At 70.3% G+C, this 25,648-nt stretch overlaps 22 non-coding genes across 22 annotated transcripts; 11 read left to right on the top strand and 11 right to left on the bottom strand.

The window, feature by feature from the left end:
- Positions 1-829: 829 nt before the first annotated feature.
- TRNAD-GUC (transfer RNA aspartic acid (anticodon GUC)) lies at positions 830-901 on the bottom strand. Its single transcript has one exon. It is a non-coding gene; the product is annotated as a tRNA-Asp (tRNA).
- A 540-nt stretch (positions 902-1,441) lies between these two features.
- On the top strand, positions 1,442-1,523 carry TRNAS-AGA (transfer RNA serine (anticodon AGA)). Its single transcript has one exon. It is a non-coding gene; the product is annotated as a tRNA-Ser (tRNA).
- Positions 1,524-2,300: 777 nt separating this feature from the next.
- Positions 2,301-2,372, bottom strand: TRNAD-GUC (transfer RNA aspartic acid (anticodon GUC)). The gene has a single exon. It is a non-coding gene; the product is annotated as a tRNA-Asp (tRNA).
- Positions 2,373-4,388: 2,016 nt separating this feature from the next.
- On the top strand, positions 4,389-4,470 carry TRNAS-AGA (transfer RNA serine (anticodon AGA)). Its single transcript has one exon. It is a non-coding gene; the product is annotated as a tRNA-Ser (tRNA).
- A 777-nt stretch (positions 4,471-5,247) lies between these two features.
- TRNAD-GUC (transfer RNA aspartic acid (anticodon GUC)) lies at positions 5,248-5,319 on the bottom strand. Its single transcript has one exon. It is a non-coding gene; the product is annotated as a tRNA-Asp (tRNA).
- A 545-nt stretch (positions 5,320-5,864) lies between these two features.
- TRNAS-CGA (transfer RNA serine (anticodon CGA)) lies at positions 5,865-5,946 on the top strand. The gene has a single exon. It is a non-coding gene; the product is annotated as a tRNA-Ser (tRNA).
- A 1,389-nt stretch (positions 5,947-7,335) lies between these two features.
- TRNAS-CGA (transfer RNA serine (anticodon CGA)) lies at positions 7,336-7,417 on the top strand. The gene has a single exon. It is a non-coding gene; the product is annotated as a tRNA-Ser (tRNA).
- Positions 7,418-8,806: 1,389 nt separating this feature from the next.
- TRNAS-AGA (transfer RNA serine (anticodon AGA)) lies at positions 8,807-8,888 on the top strand. The gene has a single exon. It is a non-coding gene; the product is annotated as a tRNA-Ser (tRNA).
- A 2,248-nt stretch (positions 8,889-11,136) lies between these two features.
- TRNAD-GUC (transfer RNA aspartic acid (anticodon GUC)) lies at positions 11,137-11,208 on the bottom strand. Its single transcript has one exon. It is a non-coding gene; the product is annotated as a tRNA-Asp (tRNA).
- A 545-nt stretch (positions 11,209-11,753) lies between these two features.
- On the top strand, positions 11,754-11,835 carry TRNAS-AGA (transfer RNA serine (anticodon AGA)). The gene has a single exon. It is a non-coding gene; the product is annotated as a tRNA-Ser (tRNA).
- Positions 11,836-12,612: 777 nt separating this feature from the next.
- TRNAD-GUC (transfer RNA aspartic acid (anticodon GUC)) lies at positions 12,613-12,684 on the bottom strand. Its single transcript has one exon. It is a non-coding gene; the product is annotated as a tRNA-Asp (tRNA).
- Positions 12,685-14,083: 1,399 nt separating this feature from the next.
- On the bottom strand, positions 14,084-14,155 carry TRNAD-GUC (transfer RNA aspartic acid (anticodon GUC)). Its single transcript has one exon. It is a non-coding gene; the product is annotated as a tRNA-Asp (tRNA).
- Positions 14,156-14,700: 545 nt separating this feature from the next.
- TRNAS-AGA (transfer RNA serine (anticodon AGA)) lies at positions 14,701-14,782 on the top strand. Its single transcript has one exon. It is a non-coding gene; the product is annotated as a tRNA-Ser (tRNA).
- A 777-nt stretch (positions 14,783-15,559) lies between these two features.
- On the bottom strand, positions 15,560-15,631 carry TRNAD-GUC (transfer RNA aspartic acid (anticodon GUC)). The gene has a single exon. It is a non-coding gene; the product is annotated as a tRNA-Asp (tRNA).
- A 1,399-nt stretch (positions 15,632-17,030) lies between these two features.
- On the bottom strand, positions 17,031-17,102 carry TRNAD-GUC (transfer RNA aspartic acid (anticodon GUC)). Its single transcript has one exon. It is a non-coding gene; the product is annotated as a tRNA-Asp (tRNA).
- Positions 17,103-17,652: 550 nt separating this feature from the next.
- On the top strand, positions 17,653-17,734 carry TRNAS-AGA (transfer RNA serine (anticodon AGA)). Its single transcript has one exon. It is a non-coding gene; the product is annotated as a tRNA-Ser (tRNA).
- Positions 17,735-18,511: 777 nt separating this feature from the next.
- On the bottom strand, positions 18,512-18,583 carry TRNAD-GUC (transfer RNA aspartic acid (anticodon GUC)). Its single transcript has one exon. It is a non-coding gene; the product is annotated as a tRNA-Asp (tRNA).
- A 2,021-nt stretch (positions 18,584-20,604) lies between these two features.
- Positions 20,605-20,686, top strand: TRNAS-CGA (transfer RNA serine (anticodon CGA)). The gene has a single exon. It is a non-coding gene; the product is annotated as a tRNA-Ser (tRNA).
- Positions 20,687-22,090: 1,404 nt separating this feature from the next.
- TRNAS-AGA (transfer RNA serine (anticodon AGA)) lies at positions 22,091-22,172 on the top strand. The gene has a single exon. It is a non-coding gene; the product is annotated as a tRNA-Ser (tRNA).
- A 777-nt stretch (positions 22,173-22,949) lies between these two features.
- On the bottom strand, positions 22,950-23,021 carry TRNAD-GUC (transfer RNA aspartic acid (anticodon GUC)). The gene has a single exon. It is a non-coding gene; the product is annotated as a tRNA-Asp (tRNA).
- Positions 23,022-24,420: 1,399 nt separating this feature from the next.
- Positions 24,421-24,492, bottom strand: TRNAD-GUC (transfer RNA aspartic acid (anticodon GUC)). Its single transcript has one exon. It is a non-coding gene; the product is annotated as a tRNA-Asp (tRNA).
- A 545-nt stretch (positions 24,493-25,037) lies between these two features.
- On the top strand, positions 25,038-25,119 carry TRNAS-AGA (transfer RNA serine (anticodon AGA)). Its single transcript has one exon. It is a non-coding gene; the product is annotated as a tRNA-Ser (tRNA).
- The last annotated feature ends 529 nt before the right edge of the window (positions 25,120-25,648 follow it).

The raw sequence follows: 25,648 nt of genomic DNA, 5'->3' as shown, positions 1-25,648 counted from the left end.
GCTAGAAATCCATTGGGGTCTCCCTGCACAGGTTCGAATTCTGTCCGCTATGTGCTGGGCTTCGTGCTTGTGTGGCAGCCGGCTCCTTTCGCACCTGGAGCCTGGGCAAGGCAGGAGCGCGGGACGGCGCCCTGCACCTTCTCCACCTTCCCGGGGCTGACCTGCTTTGACACCCGCAGCGGGCGTTAGGGAGTGTGCCGGCCGAAGCAGAGCGCCAAGGCTCGCTCCCTGGGTGCGCGGGCAAGCCCCAGGCCGCGCGCTGCTTGGGCTTTTGGCCTTGGGAAAGATGAAGCCGGCAGGCCGCGCCCAGCAGGGGAGCGCCGCACCGCGGGCCCCTCGCCTGCCTCGGCCCCTGCGCAAGTGCCGCGCTGCCACGTGCAGGCTTCGCCGAGGGACGAGAGGGAAGCAGCGAGAGAGGCGGGGAATTTGGAGACGGTCCCTGGGTTGCGGCACTAGCCAAAGCCAAGGCCCAGGAAGGGAGTGTGTGCCAATTGTCCCCCACTGCACTGGCTCTTGTGCGCTTCCTGCCTCCTGGGGCCCGCCTGCCTGGAGCCCCAGGCCCAGAGGCACTCCAGCTGGCCCCTGCCCCTTGGCACCGCGTGCTGCGGCCTGTGTCAGCAGCCCCGGAGGCCCAGGCGGCGGGCCGGCAAGGGCCAATGCTGGCTGCCCTGGGCCTTGAGGCCAGCTGAGGTCCCGCGGGAGCAGCTCCAGGCGCCTTGCAGCCGCCAGCACCTTCCGCAGGGCCACGGCAACCAGGCCGCTGCCTCGGGCGGGAGGCTTGGTCGTGGAGGGGGCTCCCTAGCCAGCTGGGGGCTGTGCAAAAGGGAGCCTCCCCGTCGGGGAGTTGAACCCCGGTCTCCCGCGTGACAGGCGGGGATACTCACCGCTATACTAACGGGGAAAGGCCAGAGGACAGAAAACACCCGCCCCGCCAGCCCCGGGCTGGCCTTGCTTTGGCGGGGCTGCCGGCCTGGGCAGGGCAGGCTGTGCAGCCCTTGCTTTGGGCTGGGCTGGGCTGGGCTGGGCTGGGCTGGGCTGGGGAGGGCAGCAGATGGGCAGGTGCCCGGGCAAGCGGCCTGAGGGTGCTGGGCTCTTGTGGCTGGCGTGGCCAGAGGCAGCCTCCCAGCAAGGCTGCCTCCCTGGCCAGGATGGCAAGGACGCTGGGGAACAGCTGGCCTTGCAGGGCGTGAGCCGAAGGCAGGTGGCCTGGCCCAGGCTTTGTCCAGGGCCCCCACAGGGGCTTGGTGCCACGTGTGCTGGGGCTGGCCTCGAGTGGAGGGGCTGGCTGGCCCTGCTTCCGCCCGGGGCTGCCTTGCCTCTGGGCTTTTGAGGGCCAGGGCCTGGGGCCCAGGCTGTGCAGCCAGGGCTGGAGGACCTGGCAACGGGGTGCCATTGCAGAGGCGTGGGGCGGAGGCCGGGCTGCCTGCCTCTTTTGCTGGTGGTAGCTGTGGCCGAGAGGTTAAGGCGATGGGCTAGAAATCCATTGGGGTCTCCCTGCACAGGTTCGAATCCTGTCAGCTACGTGCTGGGCTTCGTGCTTGTGTGGCAGCCGGCTCCTTTTGCAGCTGGAGCCTGGGCAAGGCAGGAGCGCGGGACGGCGCCCTGCACCTTCTCCACCTTCCCGGGGCTGACCTGCTTTGACACCCGCAGCAGGCGTCAGGGAGTGTGGCGGCCCAAGCAGAGCACCAAGGCTCGCTCCCTGGGTGCGCGGGCAAGCCCCAGGCCGCGCGCTGCTTGGGCTTTTGGCCTTGGGAAAGATGAAGCCGGCAGGCCGCGCCCAGCAGGGGAGCGCCGCACCGCGGGCCCCTCGCCTGCCTCGGCCCCTGCGCAAATGCCACGCTGCCACGTGCAGGCTTCGCCGAGGGACGAGAGGGAAGCAGCGAGAGAGGCGGGGAATTTGGAGACGGTCCCTGGGTTGCGGCACTAGCCAAAGCCAAGGCCCAGGAAGGGAGTGTGTGCCAATTGTCCCCCACTGCACTGGCTCTTGTGCGCTTCCTGCCTCCTGGGGCCCGCCTGCCTGGAGCCCCAGGCCCAGGGGCACTCCAGCTGGCCCCTGCCCCTTGGCACCGCGTGCTGCGGCCTGTGTCAGCAGCCCCGGAGGCCCAGGCGGCGGGCCGGCAAGGGCCAATGCTGGCTGCCCTGGGCCTTGAGGCCAGCTGAGGTCCCGCGGGAGCAGCTCCAGGCGCCTTGCAGCCGCCAGCACCTTCCGCAGGGCCACGGCAACCAGGCCGCTGCCTCGGGCGGGAGGCTTGGTCGTGGAGGGGGCTCCCTAGCCAGCTGGGGGCTGTGCAAAAGGGAGCCTCCCCGTCGGGGAGTTGAACCCCGGTCTCCCGCGTGACAGGCGGGGATACTCACCGCTATACTAACGGGGAAAGGCCAGAGGACAGAAAACACCCGCCCCGCCAGCCCCGGGCTGGCCTTGCTTTGGCGGGGCTGCCGGCCTGGGCAGGGCAGGCTGTGCAGCCCTTGCTTTGGGCTGGGCTGGGCTGGGCTGGGCTGGGCTGGGCTGGGCTGGGCTGGGGAGGGCAGCAGATGGGCAGGTGCCCGGGCAAGCGGCCTGAGGGTGCTGGGCTCTTGTGGCTGGCGCGGCCAGAGGCAGCCTTCCAGCAAGGCTGCCTCCCTGGCCAGGATGGCAAGGACGCTGGGGAACAGCTGGCCTTGCAGGGCGTGAGCCAAAGGCAGGTGGCCTGGCCCAGGCTTTGTCCAGGGCCCCCACAGGGGCTTGGTGCCACGTGTGCTGGGGCTGGCCTCGAGTGGAGGGGCTGGCTGGCCCTGCTTCCGCCCGGGGCTGCCTTGCCTCTGGGCTTTTGAGGGCCAGGGCCTGGGGCCCAGGCTGTGCAGCCAGGGCTGGAGGACCTGGCAACGGGGTGCCATTGCAGAGGCGTGGGGCGGAGGCCGGGCTGCCTGCCTCTTTTGCTGGTGGTAGCTGTGGCCGAGAGGTTAAGGCGATGGGCTAGAAATCCATTGGGGTCTCCCTGCACAGGTTCGAATCCTGTCCGCTATGTGCTGGGCTTCGTGCTTGTGTGGCAGCCGGCTCCTTTTGCAGCTGGAGCCTGGGCAAGGCAGGAGCGCGGGACGGCGCCCTGCACCTTCTCCACCTTCCCGGGGCTGACCTGCTTTGACACCCGCAGCAGGCGTTAGGGAGTGTGCCGGCCGAAGCAGAGCGCCAAGGCTCGCTCCCTGGGTGCGCGGGCAAGCCCCAGGCCGCGCGCTGCTTGGGCTTTTGGCCTTGGGAAAGATGAAGCCGGCAGGCCGCGCCCAGCAGGGGAGCGCCGCACCGCGGGCCCCTCGCCTGCCTCGGCCCCTGCGCAAGTGCCGCGCTGCCACGTGCAGGCTTCGCCGAGGGACGAGAGGGAAGCAGCGAGAGAGGCGGGGAATTTGGAGACGGTCCCTGGGTTGCCGCACTAGCCAAAGCCAAGGCCCAGGAAGGGAGTGTGTGCCAATTGTCCCCCACTGCACTGGCTCTTGTGCGCTTCCTGCCTCCTGGGGCCCGCCTGCCTGGAGCCCCAGGCCCAGAGGCACTCCAGCTGGCCCCTGCCCCTTGGCACCGCGTGCTGCGGCCTGTGTCAGCAGCCCCGGAGGCCCAGGCGGCGGGCCGGCAAGGGCCAATGCTGGCTGCCCTGGGCCTTGAGGCCAGCTGAGGTCCCGCGGGAGCAGCTCCAGGCGCCTTGCAGCCGCCAGCACCTTCCGCAGGGCCACGGCAACCAGGCCGCTGCCTCGGGCGGGAGGCTTGGTCGTGGAGGGGGCTCCCTAGCCAGCTGGGGGCTGTGCAAAAGGGAGCCTCCCCGTCAGGGAGTTGAACCCCGGTCTCCCGCGTGACAGGCGGGGATACTCACCGCTATACTAACGGGGAAAGGCCAGAGGACAGAAAACACCCGCCCCGCCAGCCCCGGGCTGGCCTTGCTTTGGCGGGGCTGCCGGCCTGGGCAGGGCAGGCTGTGCAGCCCTTGCTTTGGGCTGGGCTGGGCTGGGCTGGGCTGGGCTGGGGAGGGCAGCAGATGGGCAGGTGCCCGGGCAAGCGGCCTGAGGGTGCTGGGCTCTTGTGGCTGGCGTGGCCAGAGGCAGCCTCCCAGCAAGGCTGCCTCCCTGGCCAGGATGGCAAGGACGCTGGGGAACAGCTGGCCTTGCAGGGCGTGAGCCGAAGGCAGGTGGCCTGGCCCAGGCTTTGTCCAGGGCCCCCACAGGGGCTTGGTGCCACGTGTGCTGGGGCTGGCCTCGAGTGGAGGGGCTGGCTGGCCCTGCTTCCGCCCGGGGCTGCCTTGCCTCTGGGCTTTTGAGGGCCAGGGCCTGGGGCCCAGGCTGTGCAGCCAGGGCTGGAGGACCTGGCAACGGGGTACCATTGCAGAGGCGTGGGGCGGAGGCCGGGCTGCCTGCCTCTTTTGCTGGTGGTAGCTGTGGCCGAGAGGTTAAGGCGATGGGCTAGAAATCCATTGGGGTCTCCCTGCACAGGTTCGAATCCTGTCAGCTACGTGCTGGGCTTCGTGCTTGTGTGGCAGCCGGCTCCTTTTGCAGCTGGAGCCTGGGCAAGGCAGGAGCGCGGGACGGCGCCCTGCACCTTCTCCACCTTCCCGGGGCTGACCTGCTTTGACACCCGCAGCAGGCGTCAGGGAGTGTGGCGGCCCAAGCAGAGCACCAAGGCTCGCTCCCTGGGTGCGCGGGCAAGCCCCAGGCCGCGCGCTGCTTGGGCTTTTGGCCTTGGGAAAGATGAAGCCGGCAGGCCGCGCCCAGCAGGGGAGCGCCGCACCGCGGGCCCCTCGCCTGCCTCGGCCCCTGCGCAAATGCCGCGCTGCCACGTGCAGGCTTCGCCGAGGGACGAGAGGGAAGCAGCGAGAGAGGCGGGGAATTTGGAGACGGTCCCTGGGTTGCGGCACTAGCCAAAGCCAAGGCCCAGGAAGGGAGTGTGTGCCAATTGTCCCCCACTGCACTGGCTCTTGTGCGCTTCCTGCCTCCTGGGGCCCGCCTGCCTGGAGCCCCAGGCCCAGGGGCACTCCAGCTGGCCCCTGCCCCTTGGCACCGCGTGCTGCGGCCTGTGTCAGCAGCCCCGGAGGCCCAGGCGGCGGGCCGGCAAGGGCCAATGCTGGCTGCCCTGGGCCTTGAGGCCAGCTGAGGTCCCGCGGGAGCAGCTCCAGGCGCCTTGCAGCCGCCAGCACCTTCCGCAGGGCCACGGCAACCAGGCCGCTGCCTCGGGCGGGAGGCTTGGTCGTGGAGGGGGCTCCCTAGCCAGCTGGGGGCTGTGCAAAAGGGAGCCTCCCCGTCGGGGAGTTGAACCCCGGTCTCCCGCGTGACAGGCGGGGATACTCACCGCTATACTAACGGGGAAAGGCCGCAGGACAGAAACCACCCGCCCCGCCAGCCCCGGGCTGGCCTTGCTTTGGCGGGGCTGCCGGCCTGGGCAGGGCAGGCTGTGCAGCCCTTGCTTTGGGCTGGGCTGGGCTGGGCTGGGCTGGGCTGGGCTGGGCTGGGGAGGGCAGCAGATGGGCAGGTGCCCGGGCAAGCGGCCTGAGGGTGCTGGGCTCTTGTGGCTGGCGTGGCCAGAGGCAGCCTCCCAGCAAGGCTGCCTCCCTGGCCAGGATGGCAAGGACGCTGGGGAACAGCTGGCCTTGCAGGGCGTGAGCCGAAGGCAGGTGGCCTGGCCCAGGCTTTGTCCAGGGCCCCCACAGGGGCTTGGTGCCACGTGTGCTGGGGCTGGCCTCGAGTGGAGGGGCTGGCTGGCCCTGCTTCCGCCCGGGGCTGCCTTGCCTCTGGGCTTTTGAGGGCCAGGGCCTGGGGCCCAGGCTGTGCAGCCAGGGCTGGAGGACCTGGCAACGGGGTTTCATTGCAGAGGCGTGGCGCGGAGGCCGGGCTGCCTGCCTCTTTTGCTGGTGGTAGCTGTGGCCGAGAGGTTAATGCGATGGGCTCGAAATCCATTGGGGTCTCGCTGCACAGGTTCGAATCCTGTCAGCTACGTGCTGGGCTTCGTGCTTGTGTGGCAGCCGGCTCCTTTTGCAGCTGGAGCCTGGGCAAGGCAGGAGCGCGGGACGGCGCCCTGCACCTTCTCCACCTTCCCGGGGCTGACCTGCTTTGACACCCGCAGCAGGCGTCAGGGAGTGTGCCGGCCCAAGCAGAGCGCCAAGGCTCGCTCCCTGGGTGCGCGGGCAAGCCCCAGGCCGCGCGCTGCTTGGGCTTTTGGCCTTGGGAAAGATGAAGCCGGCAGGCCGCGCCCAGCAGGGGAGCGCCGCACCGCGGGCCCCTCGCCTGCCTCGGCCCCTGCGCAAGTGCCGCGCTGCCACGTGCAGGCTTCGCCGAGGGACGAGAGGGAAGCAGCGAGAGAGGCGGGGAATTTGGAGACGGTCCCTGGGTTGCGGCACTAGCCAAAGCCAAGGCCCAGGAAGGGAGTGTGTGCCAATTGTCCCCCACTGCACTGGCTCTTGTGCGCTTCCTGCCTCCTGGGGCCCGCCTGCCTGGAGCCCCAGGCCCAGGGGCACTCCAGCTGGCCCCTGCCCCTTGGCACCGCGTGCTGCGGCCTGTGTCAGCAGCCCCGGAGGCCCAGGCGGCGGGCCGGCAAGGGCCAATGCTGGCTGCCCTGGGCCTTGAGGCCAGCTGAGGTCCCGCGGGAGCAGCTCCAGGCGCCTTGCAGCCGCCAGCACCTTCCGCAGGGCCACGGCAACCAGGCCGCTGCCTCGGGCGGGAGGCTTGGTCGTGGAGGGGGCTCCCTAGCCAGCTGGGGGCTGTGCAAAAGGGAGCCTCCCCGTCGGGGAGTTGAACCCCAGTCTCCCGCGTGACAGGCGGGGATACTCACCGCTATACTAACGGGGAAAGGACGCAGGACCGAAACCACCCGCCCCGCCAGCCGCGGGCTGGCCTTGCTTTGGCGGGGCTGCCGGCCTGGGCAGGGCAGGCTGTGCAGCCCTTGCTTTGGGCTGGGCTGGGCTGGGCTGGGCTGGGCTGGGCTGGGGAGGGCAGCAGATGGGCAGGTGCCCGGGCAAGCGGCCTGAGGGTGCTGGGCTCTTGTGGCTGGCGCGGCCAGAGGCAGCCTTCCAGCAAGGCTGCCTCCCTGGCCAGGATGGCAAGGACGCTGGGGAACAGCTGGCCTTGCAGGGCGTGAGCCGAAGGCAGGTGGCCTGGCCCAGGCTTTGTCCAGGGCCCCCACAGGGGCTTGGTGCCACGTGTGCTGGGGCTGGCCTCGAGTGGAGGGGCTGGCTGGCCCTGCTTCCGCCCGGGGCTGCCTTGCCTCTGGGCTTTTGAGGGCCAGGGCCTGGGGCCCAGGCTGTGCAGCCAGGGCTGGAGGACCTGGCAACGGGGTGCCATTGCAGAGGCGTGGGGCGGAGGCCGGGCTGCCTGCCTCTTTTGCTGGTGGTAGCTGTGGCCGAGAGGTTAAGGCGATGGGCTCGAAATCCATTGGGGTCTCCCTGCACAGGTTCGAATCCTCTCAGCTACGTGCTGGGCTTCGTGCTTGTGTGGCAGCCGGCTCCTTTTGCAGCTGGAGCCTGGGCAAGGCAGGAGCGCGGGACGGCGCCCTGCACCTTCTCCACCTTCCCGGGGCTGACCTGCTTTGACACCCGCAGCAGGCGTCAGGGAGTGTGCCGGCCCAAGCAGAGCGCCAAGGCTCGCTCCCTGGGTGCGCGGGCAAGCCCCAGGCCGCGCGCTGCTTGGGCTTTTGGCCTTGGGAAAGATGAAGCCGGCAGGCCGCGCCCAGCAGGGGAGCGCCGCACCGCGGGCCCCTCGCCTGCCTCGGCCCCTGCGCAAGTGCCGCGCTGCCACGTGCAGGCTTCGCCGAGGGACGAGAGGGAAGCAGCGAGAGAGGCGGGGAATTTGGAGACGGTCCCTGGGTTGCGGCACTAGCCAAAGCCAAGGCCCAGGAAGGGAGTGTGTGCCAATTGTCCCCCACTGCACTGGCTCTTGTGCGCTTCCTGCCTCCTGGGGCCCGCCTGCCTGGAGCCCCAGGCCCAGGGGCACTCCAGCTGGCCCCTGCCCCTTGGCACCGCGTGCTGCGGCCTGTGTCAGCAGCCCCGGAGGCCCAGGCGGCGGGCCGGCAAGGGCCAATGCTGGCTGCCCTGGGCCTTGAGGCCAGCTGAGGTCCCGCAGGAGCAGCTCCAGGCGCCTTGCAGCCGCCAGCACCTTCCGCAGGGCCACGGCAACCAGGCCGCTGCCTCGGGCGGGAGGCTTGGTCGTGGAGGGGGCTCCCTAGCCAGCTGGGGGCTGTGCAAAAGGGAGCCTCCCCGTCGGGGAGTTGAACCCTGGTCTCCCGCGTGACAGGCAGGGATACTCACCGCTATACTAACGGGGAAAGGCCGCAGGACAGAAACCACCCGCCCCGCCAGCCCCGGGCTGGCCTTGCTTTGGCGGGGCTGCCGGCCTGGGCAGGGCAGGCTGTGCAGCCCTTGCTTTGGGCTGGGCTGGGCTGGGCTGGGCTGGGCTGGGCTGGGGAGGGCAGCAGATGGGCAGGTGCCCGGGCAAGCGGCCTGAGGGTGCTGGGCTCTTGTGGCTGGCGTGGCCAGAGGCAGCCTCCCAGCAAGGCTGCCTCCCTGGCCAGGATGGCAAGGACGCTGGGGAACAGCTGGCCTTGCAGGGCGTGAGCCGAAGGCAGGTGGCCTGGCCCAGGCTTTGTCCAGGGCCCCCACAGGGGCTTGGTGCCACGTGTGCTGGGGCTGGCCTCGAGTGGAGGGGCTGGCTGGCCCTGCTTCCGCCCGGGGCTGCCTTGCCTCTGGGCTTTTGAGGGCCAGGGCCTGGGGCCCAGGCTGTGCAGCCAGGGCTGGAGGACCTGGCAACGGGGTGCCATTGCAGAGGCGTGGGGCGGAGGCCGGGCTGCCTGCCTCTTTTGCTGGTGGTAGCTGTGGCCGAGAGGTTAAGGCGATGGGCTAGAAATCCATTGGGGTCTCGCTGTACAGGTTCGAATCCTGTCAGCTACGTGCTGGGCTTCGTGCTTGTGTGGCAGCCGGCTCCTTTTGCAGCTGGAGCCTGGGCAAGGCAGGAGCGCGGGACGGCGCCCTGCACCTTCTCCACCTTCCCGGGGCTGACCTGCTTTGACACCCGCAACAGGCGTCAGGGAGTGTGCCGGCCCAAGCAGAGCGCCAAGGCTCGCTCCCTGGGTGCGCGGGCAAGCCCCAGGCCGCGCGCTGCTTGGGCTTTTGGCCTTGGGAAAGATGAAGCCGGCAGGCCGCGCCCAGCAGGGGAGCGCCGCACCGCGGGCCCCTCGCCTGCCTCGGCCCCTGCGCAAGTGCCGCGCTGCCACGTGCAGGCTTCGCCGAGGGACGAGAGGGAAGCAGCGAGAGAGGCGGGGAATTTGGAGACGGTCCCTGGGTTGCGGCACTAGCCAAAGCCAAGGCCCAGGAAGGGAGTGTGTGCCAATTGTCCCCCACTGCACTGGCTCTTGTGCGCTTCCTGCCTCCTGGGGCCCGCCTGCCTGGAGCCCCAGGCCCAGGGGCACTCCAGCTGGCCCCTGCCCCTTGGCACCGCGTGCTGCGGCCTGTGTCAGCAGCCCCGGAGGCCCAGGCGGCGGGCCGGCAAGGGCCAATGCTGGCTGCCCTGGGCCTTGAGGCCAGCTGAGGTCCCGCGGGAGCAGCTCCAGGCACCTTGCAGCCGCCAGCACCTTCCGCAGGGCCACGGCAACCAGGCCGCTGCCTCGGGCGGGAGGCTTGGTCGTGGAGGGGGCTCCCTAGCCAGCTGGGGGCTGTGCAAAAGGGAGCCTCCCCGTCGGGGAGTTGAACCCCGGTCTCCCACGTGACAGGCGGGGATACTCACCGCTATACTAACGGGGAAAGGCCAGAGGACAGAAAACACCCGCCCCGCCAGCCCCGGGCTGGCCTTGCTTTGGCGGGGCTGCCGGCCTGGGCAGGGCAGGCTGTGCAGCCCTTGCTTTGGGCTGGGCTGGGCTGGGCTGGGCTGGGCTGGGCTGGGGAGGGCAGCAGATGGGCAGGTGCCTGGGCAAGCGGCCTGAGGGTGCTGGGCTCTTGTGGCTGGCGCGGCCAGAGGCAGCCTTCCAGCAAGGCTGCCTCCCTGGCCAGGATGGCAAGGACGCTGGGGAACAGCTGGCCTTGCAGGGCGTGAGCCAAAGGCAGGTGGCCTGGCCCAGGCTTTGTCCAGGGCCCCCACAGGGGCTTGGTGCCACGTGTGCTGGGGCTGGCCTCGAGTGGAGGGGCTGGCTGGCCCTGCTTCCGCCCGGGGCTGCCTTGCCTCTGGGCTTTTGAGGGCCAGGGCCTGGGGCCCAGGCTGTGCAGCCAGGGCTGGAGGACCTGGCAACGGGGTGCCATTGCAGAGGCGTGGGGCGGAGGCCGGGCTGCCTGCCTCTTTTGCTGGTGGTAGCTGTGGCCGAGAGGTTAAGGCGATGGGCTAGAAATCCATTGGGGTCTCCCTGCACAGGTTCGAATTCTGTCCGCTATGTGCTGGGCTTCGTGCTTGTGTGGCAGCCGGCTCCTTTCGCACCTGGAGCCTGGGCAAGGCAGGAGCGCGGGACGGCGCCCTGCACCTTCTCCACCTTCCCGGGGCTGACCTGCTTTGACACCCGCAGCAGGCGTTAGGGAGTGTGCCGGCCGAAGCAGAGCGCCAAGGCTCGCTCCCTGGGTGCGCGGGCAAGCCCCAGGCCGCGCGCTGCTTGGGCTTTTGGCCTTGGGAAAGATGAAGCCGGCAGGCCGCGCCCAGCAGGGGAGCGCCGCACCGCGGGCCCCTCGCCTGCCTCGGCCCCTGCGCAAGTGCCGCGCTGCCACGTGCAGGCTTCGCCGAGGGACGAGAGGGAAGCAGCGAGAGAGGCGGGGAATTTGGAGACGGTCCCTGGGTTGCGGCACTAGCCAAAGCCAAGGCCCAGGAAGGGAGTGTGTGCCAATTGTCCCCCACTGCACTGGCTCTTGTGCGCTTCCTGCCTCCTGGGGCCCGCCTGCCTGGAGCCCCAGGCCCAGAGGCACTCCAGCTGGCCCCTGCCCCTTGGCACCGTGTGCTGCGGCCTGTGTCAGCAGCCCCGGAGGCCCAGGCGGCGGGCCGGCAAGGGCCAATGCTGGCTGCCCTGGGCCTTGAGGCCAGCTGAGGTCCCGCGGGAGCAGCTCCAGGCGCCTTGCAGCCGCCAGCACCTTCCGCAGGGCCACGGCAACCAGGCCGCTGCCTCGGGCGGGAGGCTTGGTCGTGGAGGGGGCTCCCTAGCCAGCTGGGGGCTGTGCAAAAGGGAGCCTCCCCGTCGGGGAGTTGAACCCCGGTCTCCCGCGTGACAGGCGGGGATACTCACCGCTATACTAACGGGGAAAGGCCAGAGGACAGAAAACACCCGCCCCGCCAGCCCCGGGCTGGCCTTGCTTTGGCGGGGCTGCCGGCCTGGGCAGGGCAGGCTGTGCAGCCCTTGCTTTGGGCTGGGCTGGGCTGGGCTGGGCTGGGCTGGGCTGGGCTGGGGAGGGCAGCAGATGGGCAGGTGCCCGGGCAAGCGGCCTGAGGGTGCTGGGCTCTTGTGGCTGGCGTGGCCAGAGGCAGCCTCCCAGCAAGGCTGCCTCCCTGGCCAGGATGGCAAGGACGCTGGGGAACAGCTGGCCTTGCAGGGCGTGAGCCGAAGGCAGGTGGCCTGGCCCAGGCTTTGTCCAGGGCCCCCACAGGGGCTTGGTGCCACGTGTGCTGGGGCTGGCCTCGAGTGGAGGGGCTGGCTGGCCCTGCTTCCGCCCGGGGCTGCCTTGCCTCTGGGCTTTTGAGGGCCAGGGCCTGGGGCCCAGGCTGTGCAGCCAGGGCTGGAGGACCTGGCAACGGGGTGCCATTGCAGAGGCGTGGGGCGGAGGCCGGGCTGCCTGCCTCTTTTGCTGGTGGTAGCTGTGGCCGAGAGGTTAAGGCGATGGGCTAGAAATCCATTGGGGTCTCGCTGCACAGGTTCGAATCCTGTCAGCTACGTGCTGGGCTTCGTGCTTGTGTGGCAGCCGGCTCCTTTTGCAGCTGGAGCCTGGGCAAGGCAGGAGCGCGGGACGGCGCCCTGCACCTTCTCCACCTTCCCGGGGCTGACCTGCTTTGACACCCGCAACAGGCGTCAGGGAGTGTGCCGGCCCAAGCAGAGCGCCAAGGCTCGCTCCCTGGGTGCGCGGGCAAGCCCCAGGCCGCGCGCTGCTTGGGCTTTTGGCCTTGGGAAAGATGAAGCCGGCAGGCCGCGCCCAGCAGGGGAGCGCCGCACCGCGGGCCCCTCGCCTGCCTCGGCCCCTGCGCAAGTGCCGCGCTGCCACGTGCAGGCTTCGCCGAGGGACGAGAGGGAAGCAGCGAGAGAGGCGGGGAATTTGGAGACGGTCCCTGGGTTGCGGCACTAGCCAAAGCCAAGGCCCAGGAAGGGAGTGTGTGCCAATTGTCCCCCACTGCACTGGCTCTTGTGCGCTTCCTGCCTCCTGGGGCCCGCCTGCCTGGAGCCCCAGGCCCAGGGGCACTCCAGCTGGCCCCTGCCCCTTGGCACCGCGTGCTGCGGCCTGTGTCAGCAGCCCCGGAGGCCCAGGCGGCGGGCCGGCAAGGGCCAATGCTGGCTGCCCTGGGCCTTGAGGCCAGCTGAGGTCCCGCGGGAGCAGCTCCAGGCGCCTTGCAGCCGCCAGCACCTTCCGCAGGGCCACGGCAACCAGGCCGCTGCCTCGGGCGGGAGGCTTGGTCGTGGAGGGGGCTCCCTAGCCAGCTGGGGGCTGTGCAAAAGGGAGCCTCCCCGTCGGGGAGTTGAACCCCGGTCTCCCGCGTGACAGGCGGGGATACTCACCGCTATACTAACGGGGAAAGGCCAGAGGACAGAAAACACCCGCCCCGCCAGCCCCGGGCTGGCCTTGCTTTGGCGGGGCTGCCGGCCTGGGCAGGGCAGGCTGTGCAGCCCTTGCTTTGGGCTGGGCTGGGCTGGGCTGGGCTGGGCTGGGCTGGGGAGGGCAGCAGATGGGCAGGTGCCTGGGCAAGCGGCCTGAGGGTGCTGGGCTCTTGTGGCTGGCGCGGCCAGAGGCAGCCTTCCAGCAAGGCTGCCTCCCTGGCCAGGATGGCAAGGACGCTGGGGAACAGCTGGCCTTGCAGGGCGTGAGCCAAAGGCAGGTGGCCTGGCCCAGGCTTTGTCCAGGGCCCCCACAGGGGCTTGGTGCCACGTGTGCTGGGGCTGGCCTCGAGTGGAGGGGCTGGCTGGCCCTGCTTCCGCCCGGGGCTGCCTTGCCTCTGGGCTTTTGAGGGCCAGGGCCTGGGGCCCAGGCTGTGCAGCCAGGGCTGGAGGACCTGGCAACGGGGTGCCATTGCAGAGGCGTGGGGCGGAGGCCGGGCTGCCTGCCTCTTTTGCTGGTGGTAGCTGTGGCCGAGAGGTTAAGGCGATGGGCTAGAAATCCATTGGGGTCTCCCTGCACAGGTTCGAATTCTGTCCGCTATGTGCTGGGCTTCGTGCTTGTGTGGCAGCCGGCTCCTTTCGCACCTGGAGCCTGGGCAAGGCAGGAGCGCGGGACGGCGCCCTGCACCTTCTCCACCTTCCCGGGGCTGACCTGCTTTGACACCCGCAGCAGGCGTTAGGGAGTGTGCCGGCCGAAGCAGAGCGCCAAGGCTCGCTCCCTGGGTGCGCGGGCAAGCCCCAGGCCGCGCGCTGCTTGGGCTTTTGGCCTTGGGAAAGATGAAGCCGGCAGGCCGCGCCCAGCAGGGGAGCGCCGCACCGCGGGCCCCTCGCCTGCCTCGGCCCCTGCGCAAGTGCCGCGCTGCCACGTGCAGGCTTCGCCGAGGGACGAGAGGGAAGCAGCGAGAGAGGCGGGGAATTTGGAGACGGTCCCTGGGTTGCGGCACTAGCCAAAGCCAAGGCCCAGGAAGGGAGTGTGTGCCAATTGTCCCCCACTGCACTGGCTCTTGTGCGCTTCCTGCCTCCTGGGGCCCGCCTGCCTGGAGCCCCAGGCCCAGAGGCACTCCAGCTGGCCCCTGCCCCTTGGCACCGTGTGCTGCGGCCTGTGTCAGCAGCCCCGGAGGCCCAGGCGGCGGGCCGGCAAGGGCCAATGCTGGCTGCCCTGGGCCTTGAGGCCAGCTGAGGTCCCGCGGGAGCAGCTCCAGGCGCCTTGCAGCCGCCAGCACCTTCCGCAGGGCCACGGCAACCAGGCCGCTGCCTCGGGCGGGAGGCTTGGTCGTGGAGGGGGCTCCCTAGCCAGCTGGGGGCTGTGCAAAAGGGAGCCTCCCCGTCGGGGAGTTGAACCCCGGTCTCCCGCGTGACAGGCGGGGATACTCACCGCTATACTAACGGGGAAAGGCCAGAGGACAGAAAACACCCGCCCCGCCAGCCCCGGGCTGGCCTTGCTTTGGCGGGGCTGCCGGCCTGGGCAGGGCAGGCTGTGCAGCCCTTGCTTTGGGCTGGGCTGGGCTGGGCTGGGCTGGGCTGGGCTGGGCTGGGGAGGGCAGCAGATGGGCAGGTGCCCGGGCAAGCGGCCTGAGGGTGCTGGGCTCTTGTGGCTGGCGTGGCCAGAGGCAGCCTCCCAGCAAGGCTGCCTCCCTGGCCAGGATGGCAAGGACGCTGGGGAACAGCTGGCCTTGCAGGGCGTGAGCCGAAGGCAGGTGGCCTGGCCCAGGCTTTGTCCAGGGCCCCCACAGGGGCTTGGTGCCACGTGTGCTGGGGCTGGCCTCGAGTGGAGGGGCTGGCTGGCCCTGCTTCCGCCCGGGGCTGCCTTGCCTCTGGGCTTTTGAGGGCCAGGGCCTGGGGCCCAGGCTGTGCAGCCAGGGCTGGAGGACCTGGCAACGGGGTGCCATTGCAGAGGCGTGGGGCGGAGGCCGGGCTGCCTGCCTCTTTTGCTGGTGGTAGCTGTGGCCGAGAGGTTAAGGCGATGGGCTAGAAATCCATTGGGGTCTCGCTGCACAGGTTCGAATCCTGTCAGCTACGTGCTGGGCTTCGTGCTTGTGTGGCAGCCGGCTCCTTTTGCAGCTGGAGCCTGGGCAAGGCAGGAGCGCGGGACGGCGCCCTGCACCTTCTCCACCTTCCCGGGGCTGACCTGCTTTGACACCCGCAACAGGCGTCAGGGAGTGTGCCGGCCCAAGCAGAGCGCCAAGGCTCGCTCCCTGGGTGCGCGGGCAAGCCCCAGGCCGCGCGCTGCTTGGGCTTTTGGCCTTGGGAAAGATGAAGCCGGCAGGCCGCGCCCAGCAGGGGAGCGCCGCACCGCGGGCCCCTCGCCTGCCTCGGCCCCTGCGCAAGTGCCGCGCTGCCACGTGCAGGCTTCGCCGAGGGACGAGAGGGAAGCAGCGAGAGAGGCGGGGAATTTGGAGACGGTCCCTGGGTTGCGGCACTAGCCAAAGCCAAGGCCCAGGAAGGGAGTGTGTGCCAATTGTCCCCCACTGCACTGGCTCTTGTGCGCTTCCTGCCTCCTGGGGCCCGCCTGCCTGGAGCCCCAGGCCCAGGGGCACTCCAGCTGGCCCCTGCCCCTTGGCACCGCGTGCTGCGGCCTGTGTCAGCAGCCCCGGAGGCCCAGGCGGCGGGCCGGCAAGGGCCAATGCTGGCTGCCCTGGGCCTTGAGGCCAGCTGAGGTCCCGCGGGAGCAGCTCCAGGCGCCTTGCAGCCGCCAGCACCTTCCGCAGGGCCACGGCAACCAGGCCGCTGCCTCGGGCGGGAGGCTTGGTCGTGGAGGGGGCTCCCTAGCCAGCTGGGGGCTGTGCAAAAGGGAGCCTCCCCGTCGGGGAGTTGAACCCCGGTCTCCCGCGTGACAGGCGGGGATACTCACCGCTATACTAACGGGGAAAGGCCAGAGGACAGAAAACACCCGCCCCGCCAGCCCCGGGCTGGCCTTGCTTTGGCGGGGCTGCCGGCCTGGGCAGGGCAGGCTGTGCAGCCCTTGCTTTGGGCTGGGCTGGGCTGGGCTGGGCTGGGCTGGGCTGGGGAGGGCAGCAGATGGGCAGGTGCCTGGGCAAGCGGCCTGAGGGTGCTGGGCTCTTGTGGCTGGCGCGGCCAGAGGCAGCCTTCCAGCAAGGCTGCCTCCCTGGCCAGGATGGCAAGGACGCTGGGGAACAGCTGGCCTTGCAGGGCGTGAGCCAAAGGCAGGTGGCCTGGCCCAGGCTTTGTCCAGGGCCCCCACAGGGGCTTGGTGCCACGTGTGCTGGGGCTGGCCTCGAGTGGAGGGGCTGGCTGGCCCTGCTTCCGCCCGGGGCTGCCTTGCCTCTGGGCTTTTGAGGGCCAGGGCCTGGGGCCCAGGCTGTGCAGCCAGGGCTGGAGGACCTGGCAACGGGATGCCATTGCAGAGGCGTGGGGCGGAGGCCGGGCTGCCTGCCTCTTTTGCTGGTGGTAGCTGTGGCCGAGAGGTTAAGGCGATGGGCTAGAAATCCATTGGGGTCTCCCTGCACAGGTTCGAATTCTGTCCGCTATGTGCTGGGCTTCGTGCTTGTGTGGCAGCCGGCTCCTTTCGCACCTGGAGCCTGGGCAAGGCAGGAGCGCGGGACGGCGCCCTGCACCTTCTCCACCTTCCCGGGGCTGACCTGCTTTGACACCCGCAGCAGGCGTTAGGGAGTGTGCCGGCCGAAGCAGAGCGCCAAGGCTCGCTCCCTGGGTGCGCGGGCAAGCCCCAGGCCGCGCGCTGCTTGGGCTTTTGGCCTTGGGAAAGATGAAGCCGGCAGGCCGCGCCCAGCAGGGGAGCGCCGCACCGCGGGCCCCTCGCCTGCCTCGGCCCCTGCGCAAGTGCCGCGCTGCCACGTGCAGGCTTCGCCGAGGGACGAGAGGGAAGCAGCGAGAGAGGCGGGGAATTTGGAGACGGTCCCTGGGTTGCGGCACTAGCCAAAGCCAAGGCCCAGGAAGGGAGTGTGTGCCAATTGTCCCCCACTGCACTGGCTCTTGTGCGCTTCCTGCCTCCTGGGGCCCGCCTGCCTGGAGCCCCAGGCCCAGAGGCACTCCAGCTGGCCCCTGCCCCTTGGCACCGTGTGCTGCGGCCTGTGTCAGCAGCCCCGGAGGCCCAGGCGGCGGGCCGGCAAGGGCCAATGCTGGCTGCCCTGGGCCTTGAGGCCAGCTGAGGTCCCGCGGGAGCAGCTCCAGGCGCCTTGCAGCCGCCAGCACCTTCCGCAGGGCCACGGCAACCAGGCCGCTGCCTCGGGCGGGAGGCTTGGTCGTGGAGGGGGCTCCCTAGCCAGCTGGGGGCTGTGCAAAAGGGAGCCTCCCCGTCGGGGAGTTGAACCCCGGTCTCCCGCGTGACAGGCGGGGATACTCACCGCTATACTAACGGGGAAAGGCCAGAGGACAGAAAACACCCGCCCCGCCAGCCCCGGGCTGGCCTTGCTTTGGCGGGGCTGCCGGCCTGGGCAGGGCAGGCTGTGCAGCCCTTGCTTTGGGCTGGGCTGGGCTGGGCTGGGCTGGGCTGGGCTGGGCTGGGCTGGGGAGGGCAGCAGATGGGCAGGTGCCCGGGCAAGCGGCCTGAGGGTGCTGGGCTCTTGTGGCTGGCGTGGCCAGAGGCAGCCTCCCAGCAAGGCTGCCTCCCTGGCCAGGATGGCAAGGACGCTGGGGAACAGCTGGCCTTGCAGGGCGTGAGCCGAAGGCAGGTGGCCTGGCCCAGGCTTTGTCCAGGGCCCCCACAGGGGCTTGGTGCCACGTGTGCTGGGGCTGGCCTCGAGTGGAGGGGCTGGCTGGCCCTGCTTCCGCCCGGGGCTGCCTTGCCTCTGGGCTTTTGAGGGCCAGGGCCTGGGGCCCAGGCTGTGCAGCCAGGGCTGGAGGACCTGGCAACGGGGTGCCATTGCAGAGGCGTGGGGCGGAGGCCGGGCTGCCTGCCTCTTTTGCTGGTGGTAGCTGTGGCCGAGAGGTTAAGGCGATGGGCTAGAAATCCATTGGGGTCTCGCTGCACAGGTTCGAATCCTGTCAGCTACGTGCTGGGCTTCGTGCTTGTGTGGCAGCCGGCTCCTTTTGCAGCTGGAGCCTGGGCAAGGCAGGAGCGCGGGACGGCGCCCTGCACCTTCTCCACCTTCCCGGGGCTGACCTGCTTTGACACCCGCAACAGGCGTCAGGGAGTGTGCCGGCCCAAGCAGAGCGCCAAGGCTCGCTCCCTGGGTGCGCGGGCAAGCCCCAGGCCGCGCTCTGCTTGGGCTTTTGGCCTTGGGAAAGATGAAGCCGGCAGGCCGCGCCCAGCAGGGGAGCGCCGCACCGCGGGCCCCTCGCCTGCCTCGGCCCCTGCGCAAGTGCCGCGCTGCCACGTGCAGGCTTCGCCGAGGGACGAGAGGGAAGCAGCGAGAGAGGCGGGGAATTTGGAGACGGTCCCTGGGTTGCGGCACTAGCCAAAGCCAAGGCCCAGGAAGGGAGTGTGTGCCAATTGTCCCCCACTGCACTGGCTCTTGTGCGCTTCCTGCCTCCTGGGGCCCGCCTGCCTGGAGCCCCAGGCCCAGGGGCACTCCAGCTGGCCCCTGCCCCTTGGCACCGCGTGCTGCGGCCTGTGTCAGCAGCCCCGGAGGCCCAGGCGGCGGGCCGGCAAGGGCCAATGCTGGCTGCCCTGGGCCTTGAGGCCAGCTGAGGTCCCGCGGGAGCAGCTCCAGGCGCCTTGCAGCCGCCAGCACCTTCCGCAGGGCCACGGCAACCAGGCCGCTGCCTCGGGCGGGAGGCTTGGTCGTGGAGGGGGCTCCCTAGCCAGCTGGGGGCTGTGCAAAAGGGAGCCTCCCCGTCGGGGAGTTGAACCCCGGTCTCCCGCGTGACAGGCGGGGATACTCACCGCTATACTAACGGGGAAAGGCCAGAGGACAGAAAACACCCGCCCCGCCAGCCCCGGGCTGGCCTTGCTTTGGCGGGGCTGCCGGCCTGGGCAGGGCAGGCTGTGCAGCCCTTGCTTTGGGCTGGGCTGGGCTGGGCTGGGCTGGGCTGGGCTGGGGAGGGCAGCAGATGGGCAGGTGCCCGGGCAAGCGGCCTGAGGGTGCTGGGCTCTTGTGGCTGGCGCGGCCAGAGGCAGCCTTCCAGCAAGGCTGCCTCCCTGGCCAGGATGGCAAGGACGCTGGGGAACAGCTGGCCTTGCAGGGCGTGAGCCAAAGGCAGGTGGCCTGGCCCAGGCTTTGTCCAGGGCCCCCACAGGGGCTTGGTGCCACGTGTGCTGGGGCTGGCCTCGAGTGGAGGGGCTGGCTGGCCCTGCTTCCGCCCGGGGCTGCCTTGCCTCTGGGCTTTTGAGGGCCAGGGCCTGGGGCCCAGGCTGTGCAGCCAGGGCTGGAGGACCTGGCAACGGGGTGCCATTGCAGAGGCGTGGGGCGGAGGCCGGGCTGCCTGCCTCTTTTGCTGGTGGTAGCTGTGGCCGAGAGGTTAAGGCGATGGGCTAGAAATCCATTGGGGTCTCCCTGCACAGGTTCGAATTCTGTCCGCTATGTGCTGGGCTTCGTGCTTGTGTGGCAGCCGGCTCCTTTTGCACCTGGAGCCTGGGCAAGGCAGGAGCGCGGGACGGCGCCCTGCACCTTCTCCACCTTCCCGGGGCTGACCTGCTTTGACACCCGCAGCAGGCGTTAGGGAGTGTGCCGGCCGAAGCAGAGCGCCAAGGCTCGCTCCCTGGGTGCGCGGGCAAGCCCCAGGCCGCGCGCTGCTTGGGCTTTTGGCCTTGGGAAAGATGAAGCCGGCAGGCCGCGCCCAGCAGGGGAGCGCCGCACCGCGGGCCCCTCGCCTGCCTCGGCCCCTGCGCAAGTGCCGCGCTGCCACGTGCAGGCTTCGCCGAGGGACGAGAGGGAAGCAGCGAGAGAGGCGGGGAATTTGGAGACGGTCCCTGGGTTGCGGCACTAGCCAAAGCCAAGGCCCAGGAAGGGAGTGTGTGCCAATTGTCCCCCACTGCACTGGCTCTTGTGCGCTTCCTGCCTCCTGGGGCCCGCCTGCCTGGAGCCCCAGGCCCAGAGGCACTCCAGCTGGCCCCTGCCCCTTGGCACCGCGTGCTGCGGCCTGTGTCAGCAGCCCCGGAGGCCCAGGCGGCGGGCCGGCAAGGGCCAATGCTGGCTGCCCTGGGCCTTGAGGCCAGCTGAGGTCCCGCGGGAGCAGCTCCAGGCGCCTTGCAGCCGCCAGCACCTTCCGCAGGGCCACGGCAACCAGGCCGCTGCCTCGGGCGGGAGGCTTGGTCGTGGAGGGGGCTCCCTAGCCAGCTGGGGGCTGTGCAAAAGGGAGCCTCCCCGTTGGGGAGTTGAACCCCGGTCTCCCGCGTGACAGGCGGGGATACTCACCGCTATACTAACGGGGAAAGGCCAGAGGACAGAAAACACCCGCCCCGCCAGCCCCGGGCTGGCCTTGCTTTGGCGGGGCTGCCGGCCTGGGCAGGGCAGGCTGTGCAGCCCTTGCTTTGGGCTGGGCTGGGCTGGGCTGGGCTGGGCTGGGCTGGGCTGGGCTGGGGAGGGCAGCAGATGGGCAGGTGCCCGGGCAAGCGGCCTGAGGGTGCTGGGCTCTTGTGGCTGGCGCGGCCAGAGGCAGCCTTCCAGCAAGGCTGCCTCCCTGGCCAGGATGGCAAGGACGCTGGGGAACAGCTGGCCTTGCAGGGCGTGAGCCGAAGGCAGGTGGCCTGGCCCAGGCTTTGTCCAGGGCCCCCACAGGGGCTTGGTGCCACGTGTGCTGGGGCTGGCCTCGAGTGGAGGGGCTGGCTGGCCCTGCTTCCGCCCGGGGCTGCCTTGCCTCTGGGCTTTTGAGGGCCAGGGCCTGGGGCCCAGGCTGTGCAGCCAGGGCTGGAGGACCTGGCAACGGGGTGCCATTGCAGAGGCGAGGGGCGGAGGCCGGGCTGCCTGCCTCTTTTGCTGGTGGTAGCTGTGGCCGAGAGGTTAAGGCGATGGGCTCGAAATCCATTGGGGTCTCCCTGCACAGGTTCGAATCCTCTCAGCTACGTGCTGGGCTTCGTGCTTGTGTGGCAGCCGGCTCCTTTTGCAGCTGGAGCCTGGGCAAGGCAGGAGCGCGGGACGGCGCCCTGCACCTTCTCCACCTTCCCGGGGCTGACCTGCTTTGACACCCGCAGCAGGCGTCAGGGAGTGTGCCGGCCCAAGCAGAGCGCCAAGGCTCGCTCCCTGGGTGCGCGGGCAAGCCCCAGGCTGCGCGCTGCTTGGGCTTTTGGCCTTGGGAAAGATGAAGCCGGCAGGCCGCGCCCAGCAGGGGAGCGCCGCACCGCGGGCCCCTCGCCTGCCTCGGCCCCTGCGCAAGTGCCGCGCTGCCACGTGCAGGCTTCGCCGAGGGACGAGAGGGAAGCAGCGAGAGAGGCGGGGAATTTGGAGACGGTCCCTGGGTTGCGGCACTAGCCAAAGCCAAGGCCCAGGAAGGGAGTGTGTGCCAATTGTCCCCCACTGCACTGGCTCTTGTGCGCTTCCTGCCTCCTGGGGCCCGCCTGCCTGGAGCCCCAGGCCCAGGGGCACTCCAGCTGGCCCCTGCCCCTTGGCACCGCGTGCTGCGGCCTGTGTCAGCAGCCCCGGAGGCCCAGGCGGCGGGCCGGCAAGGGCCAATGCTGGCTGCCCTGGGCCTTGAGGCCAGCTGAGGTCCCGCAGGAGCAGCTCCAGGCGCCTTGCAGCCGCCAGCACCTTCCGCAGGGCCACGGCAACCAGGCCGCTGCCTCGGGCGGGAGGCTTGGTCGTGGAGGGGGCTCCCTAGCCAGCTGGGGGCTGTGCAAAAGGGAGCCTCCCCGTCGGGGAGTTGAACCCCGGTCTCCCGCGTGACAGGCAGGGATACTCACCGCTATACTAACGGGGAAAGGCCGCAGGACAGAAACCACCCGCCCCGCCAGCCCCGGGCTGGCCTTGCTTTGGCGGGGCTGCCGGCCTGGGCAGGGCAGGCTGTGCAGCCCTTGCTTTGGGCTGGGCTGGGCTGGGCTGGGCTGGGCTGGGCTGGGCTGGGCTGGGCTGGGGAGGGCAGCAGATGGGCAGGTGCCCGGGCAAGCGGCCTGAGGGTGCTGGGCTCTTGTGGCTGGCGTGGCCAGAGGCAGCCTCCCAGCAAGGCTGCCTCCCTGGCCAGGATGGCAAGGACGCTGGGGAACAGCTGGCCTTGCAGGGCGTGAGCCGAAGGCAGGTGGCCTGACCCAGGCTTTGTCCAGGGCCCCCACAGGGGCTTGGTGCCACGTGTGCTGGGGCTGGCCTCGAGTGGAGGGGCTGGCTGGCCCTGCTTCCGCCCGGGGCTGCCTTGCCTCTGGGCTTTTGAGGGCCAGGGCCTGGGGCCCAGGCTGTGCAGCCAGGGCTGGAGGACCTGGCAACGGGGTGCCATTGCAGAGGCGTGGGGCGGAGGCCGGGCTGCCTGCCTCTTTTGCTGGTGGTAGCTGTGGCCGAGAGGTTAAGGCGATGGGCTAGAAATCCATTGGGGTCTCGCTGTACAGGTTCGAATCCTGTCAGCTACGTGCTGGGCTTCGTGCTTGTGTGGCAGCCGGCTCCTTTTGCAGCTGGAGCCTGGGCAAGGCAGGAGCGCGGGACGGCGCCCTGCACCTTCTCCACCTTCCCGGGGCTGACCTGCTTTGACACCCGCAACAGGCGTCAGGGAGTGTGCCGGCCCAAGCAGAGCGCCAAGGCTCGCTCCCTGGGTGCGCGGGCAAGCCCCAGGCCGCGCGCTGCTTGGGCTTTTGGCCTTGGGAAAGATGAAGCCGGCAGGCCGCGCCCAGCAGGGGAGCGCCGCACCGCGGGCCCCTCGCCTGCCTCGGCCCCTGCGCAAGTGCCGCGCTGCCACGTGCAGGCTTCGCCGAGGGACGAGAGGGAAGCAGCGAGAGAGGCGGGGAATTTGGAGACGGTCCCTGGGTTGCGGCACTAGCCAAAGCCAAGGCCCAGGAAGGGAGTGTGTGCCAATTGTCCCCCACTGCACTGGCTCTTGTGCGCTTCCTGCCTCCTGGGGCCCGCCTGCCTGGAGCCCCAGGCCCAGGGGCACTCCAGCTGGCCCCTGCCCCTTGGCACCGCGTGCTGCGGCCTGTGTCAGCAGCCCCGGAGGCCCAGGCGGCGGGCCGGCAAGGGCCAATGCTGGCTGCCCTGGGCCTTGAGGCCAGCTGAGGTCCCGCGGGAGCAGCTCCAGGCGCCTTGCAGCCGCCAGCACCTTCCGCAGGGCCACGGCAACCAGGCCGCTGCCTCGGGCGGGAGGCTTGGTCGTGGAGGGGGCTCCCTAGCCAGCTGGGGGCTGTGCAAAAGGGAGCCTCCCCGTCGGGGAGTTGAACCCCGGTCTCCCGCGTGACAGGCGGGGATACTCACCGCTATACTAACGGGGAAAGGCCAGAGGACAGAAAACACCCGCCCCGCCAGCCCCGGGCTGGCCTTGCTTTGGCGGGGCTGCCGGCCTGGGCAGGGCAGGCTGTGCAGCCCTTGCTTTGGGCTGGGCTGGGCTGGGCTGGGCTGGGCTGGGCTGGGGAGGGCAGCAGATGGGCAGGTGCCCGGGCAAGCGGCCTGAGGGTGCTGGGCTCTTGTGGCTGGCGCGGCCAGAGGCAGCCTTCCAGCAAGGCTGCCTCCCTGGCCAGGATGGCAAGGACGCTGGGGAACAGCTGGCCTTGCAGGGCGTGAGCCAAAGGCAGGTGGCCTGGCCCAGGCTTTGTCCAGGGCCCCCACAGGGGCTTGGTGCCACGTGTGCTGGGGCTGGCCTCGAGTGGAGGGGCTGGCTGGCCCTGCTTCCGCCCGGGGCTGCCTTGCCTCTGGGCTTTTGAGGGCCAGGGCCTGGGGCCCAGGCTGTGCAGCCAGGGCTGGAGGACCTGGCAACGGGGTGCCATTGCAGAGGCGTGGGGCGGAGGCCGGGCTGCCTGCCTCTTTTGCTGGTGGTAGCTGTGGCCGAGAGGTTAAGGCGATGGGCTAGAAATCCATTGGGGTCTCCCTGCACAGGTTCGAATTCTGTCCGCTATGTGCTGGGCTTCGTGCTTGTGTGGCAGCCGGCTCCTTTCGCACCTGGAGCCTGGGCAAGGCAGGAGCGCGAGACGGCGCCCTGCACCTTCTCCACCTTCCCGGGGCTGACCTGCTTTGACACCCGCAGCAGGCGTTAGGGAGTGTGCCGGCCGAAGCAGAGCGCCAAGGCTCGCTCCCTGGGTGCGCGGGCAAGCCCCAGGCCGCGCGCTGCTTGGGCTTTTGGCCTTGGGAAAGATGAAGCCGGCAGGCCGCGCCCAGCAGGGGAGCGCCGCACCGCGGGCCCCTCGCCTGCCTCGGCCCCTGCGCAAGTGCCGCGCTGCCACGTGCAGGCTTCGCCGAGGGACGAGAGGGAAGCAGCGAGAGAGGCGGGGAATTTGGAGACGGTCCCTGGGTTGCGGCACTAGCCAAAGCCAAGGCCCAGGAAGGGAGTGTGTGCCAATTGTCCCCCACTGCACTGGCTCTTGTGCGCTTCCTGCCTCCTGGGGCCCGCCTGCCTGGAGCCCCAGGCCCAGAGGCACTCCAGCTGGCCCCTGCCCCTTGGCACCGCGTGCTGCGGCCTGTGTCAGCAGCCCCGGAGGCCCAGGCGGCGGGCCGGCAAGGGCCAATGCTGGCTGCCCTGGGCCTTGAGGCCAGCTGAGGTCCCGTGGGAGCAGCTCCAGGCGCCTTGCAGCCGCCAGCACCTTCCGCAGGGCCACGGCAACCAGGCCGCTGCCTCGGGCGGGAGGCTTGGTCGTGGAGGGGGCTCCCTAGCCAGCTGGGGGCTGTGCAAAAGGGAGCCTCCCCGTCGGGGAGTTGAACCCCGGTCTCCCGCGTGACAGGCGGGGATACTCACCGCTATACTAACGGGGAAAGGCCAGAGGACAGAAAACACCCGCCCCGCCAGCCCCGGGCTGGCCTTGCTTTGGCGGGGCTGCCGGCCTGGGCAGGGCAGGCTGTGCAGCCCTTGCTTTGGGCTGGGCTGGGCTGGGCTGGGCTGGGCTGGGCTGGGCTGGGGAGGGCAGCAGATGGGCAGGTGCCCGGGCAAGCGGCCTGAGGGTGCTGGGCTCTTGTGGCTGGCGTGGCCAGAGGCAGCCTCCCAGCAAGGCTGCCTCCCTGGCCAGGATGGCAAGGACGCTGGGGAACAGCTGGCCTTGCAGGGCGTGAGCCGAAGGCAGGTGGCCTGGCCCAGGCTTTGTCCAGGGCCCCCACAGGGGCTTGGTGCCACGTGTGCTGGGGCTGGCCTCGAGTGGAGGGGCTGGCTGGCCCTGCTTCCGCCCGGGGCTGCCTTGCCTCTGGGCTTTTGAGGGCCAGGGCCTGGGGCCCAGGCTGTGCAGCCAGGGCTGGAGGACCTGGCAACGGGGTGCCATTGCAGAGGCGTGGGGCGGAGGCCGGGCTGCCTGCCTCTTTTGCTGGTGGTAGCTGTGGCCGAGAGGTTAAGGCGATGGGCTAGAAATCCATTGGGGTCTCGCTGCACAGGTTCGAATCCTGTCAGCTACGTGCTGGGCTTCGTGCTTGTGTGGCAGCCGGCTCCTTTTGCAGCTGGAGCCTGGGCAAGGCAGGAGCGCGGGACGGCGCCCTGCACCTTCTCCACCTTCCCGGGGCTGACCTGCTTTGACACCCGCAACAGGCGTCAGGGAGTGTGCCGGCCCAAGCAGAGCGCCAAGGCTCGCTCCCTGGGTGCGCGGGCAAGCCCCAGGCCGCGCGCTGCTTGGGCTTTTGGCCTTGGGAAAGATGAAGCCGGCAGGCCGCGCCCAGCAGGGGAGCGCCGCACCGCGGGCCCCTCGCCTGCCTCGGCCCCTGCGCAAGTGCCGCGCTGCCACGTGCAGGCTTCGCCGAGGGACGAGAGGGAAGCAGCGAGAGAGGCGGGGAATTTGGAGACGGTCCCTGGGTTGCGGCACTAGCCAAAGCCAAGGCCCAGGAAGGGAGTGTGTGCCAATTGTCCCCCACTGCACTGGCTCTTGTGCGCTTCCTGCCTCCTGGGGCCCGCCTGCCTGGAGCCCCAGGCCCAGGGGCACTCCAGCTGGCC

Source organism: Alligator mississippiensis, chromosome 15 (genome assembly GCF_030867095.1).
Source record: "Alligator mississippiensis isolate rAllMis1 chromosome 15, rAllMis1, whole genome shotgun sequence".
NCBI classification, from domain to species: domain Eukaryota; kingdom Metazoa; phylum Chordata; order Crocodylia; family Alligatoridae; genus Alligator; species Alligator mississippiensis.
The sequence above is the reverse complement of the archived record's forward strand: the minus strand, read 5'-3'. Positions and strand labels throughout refer to the sequence as shown.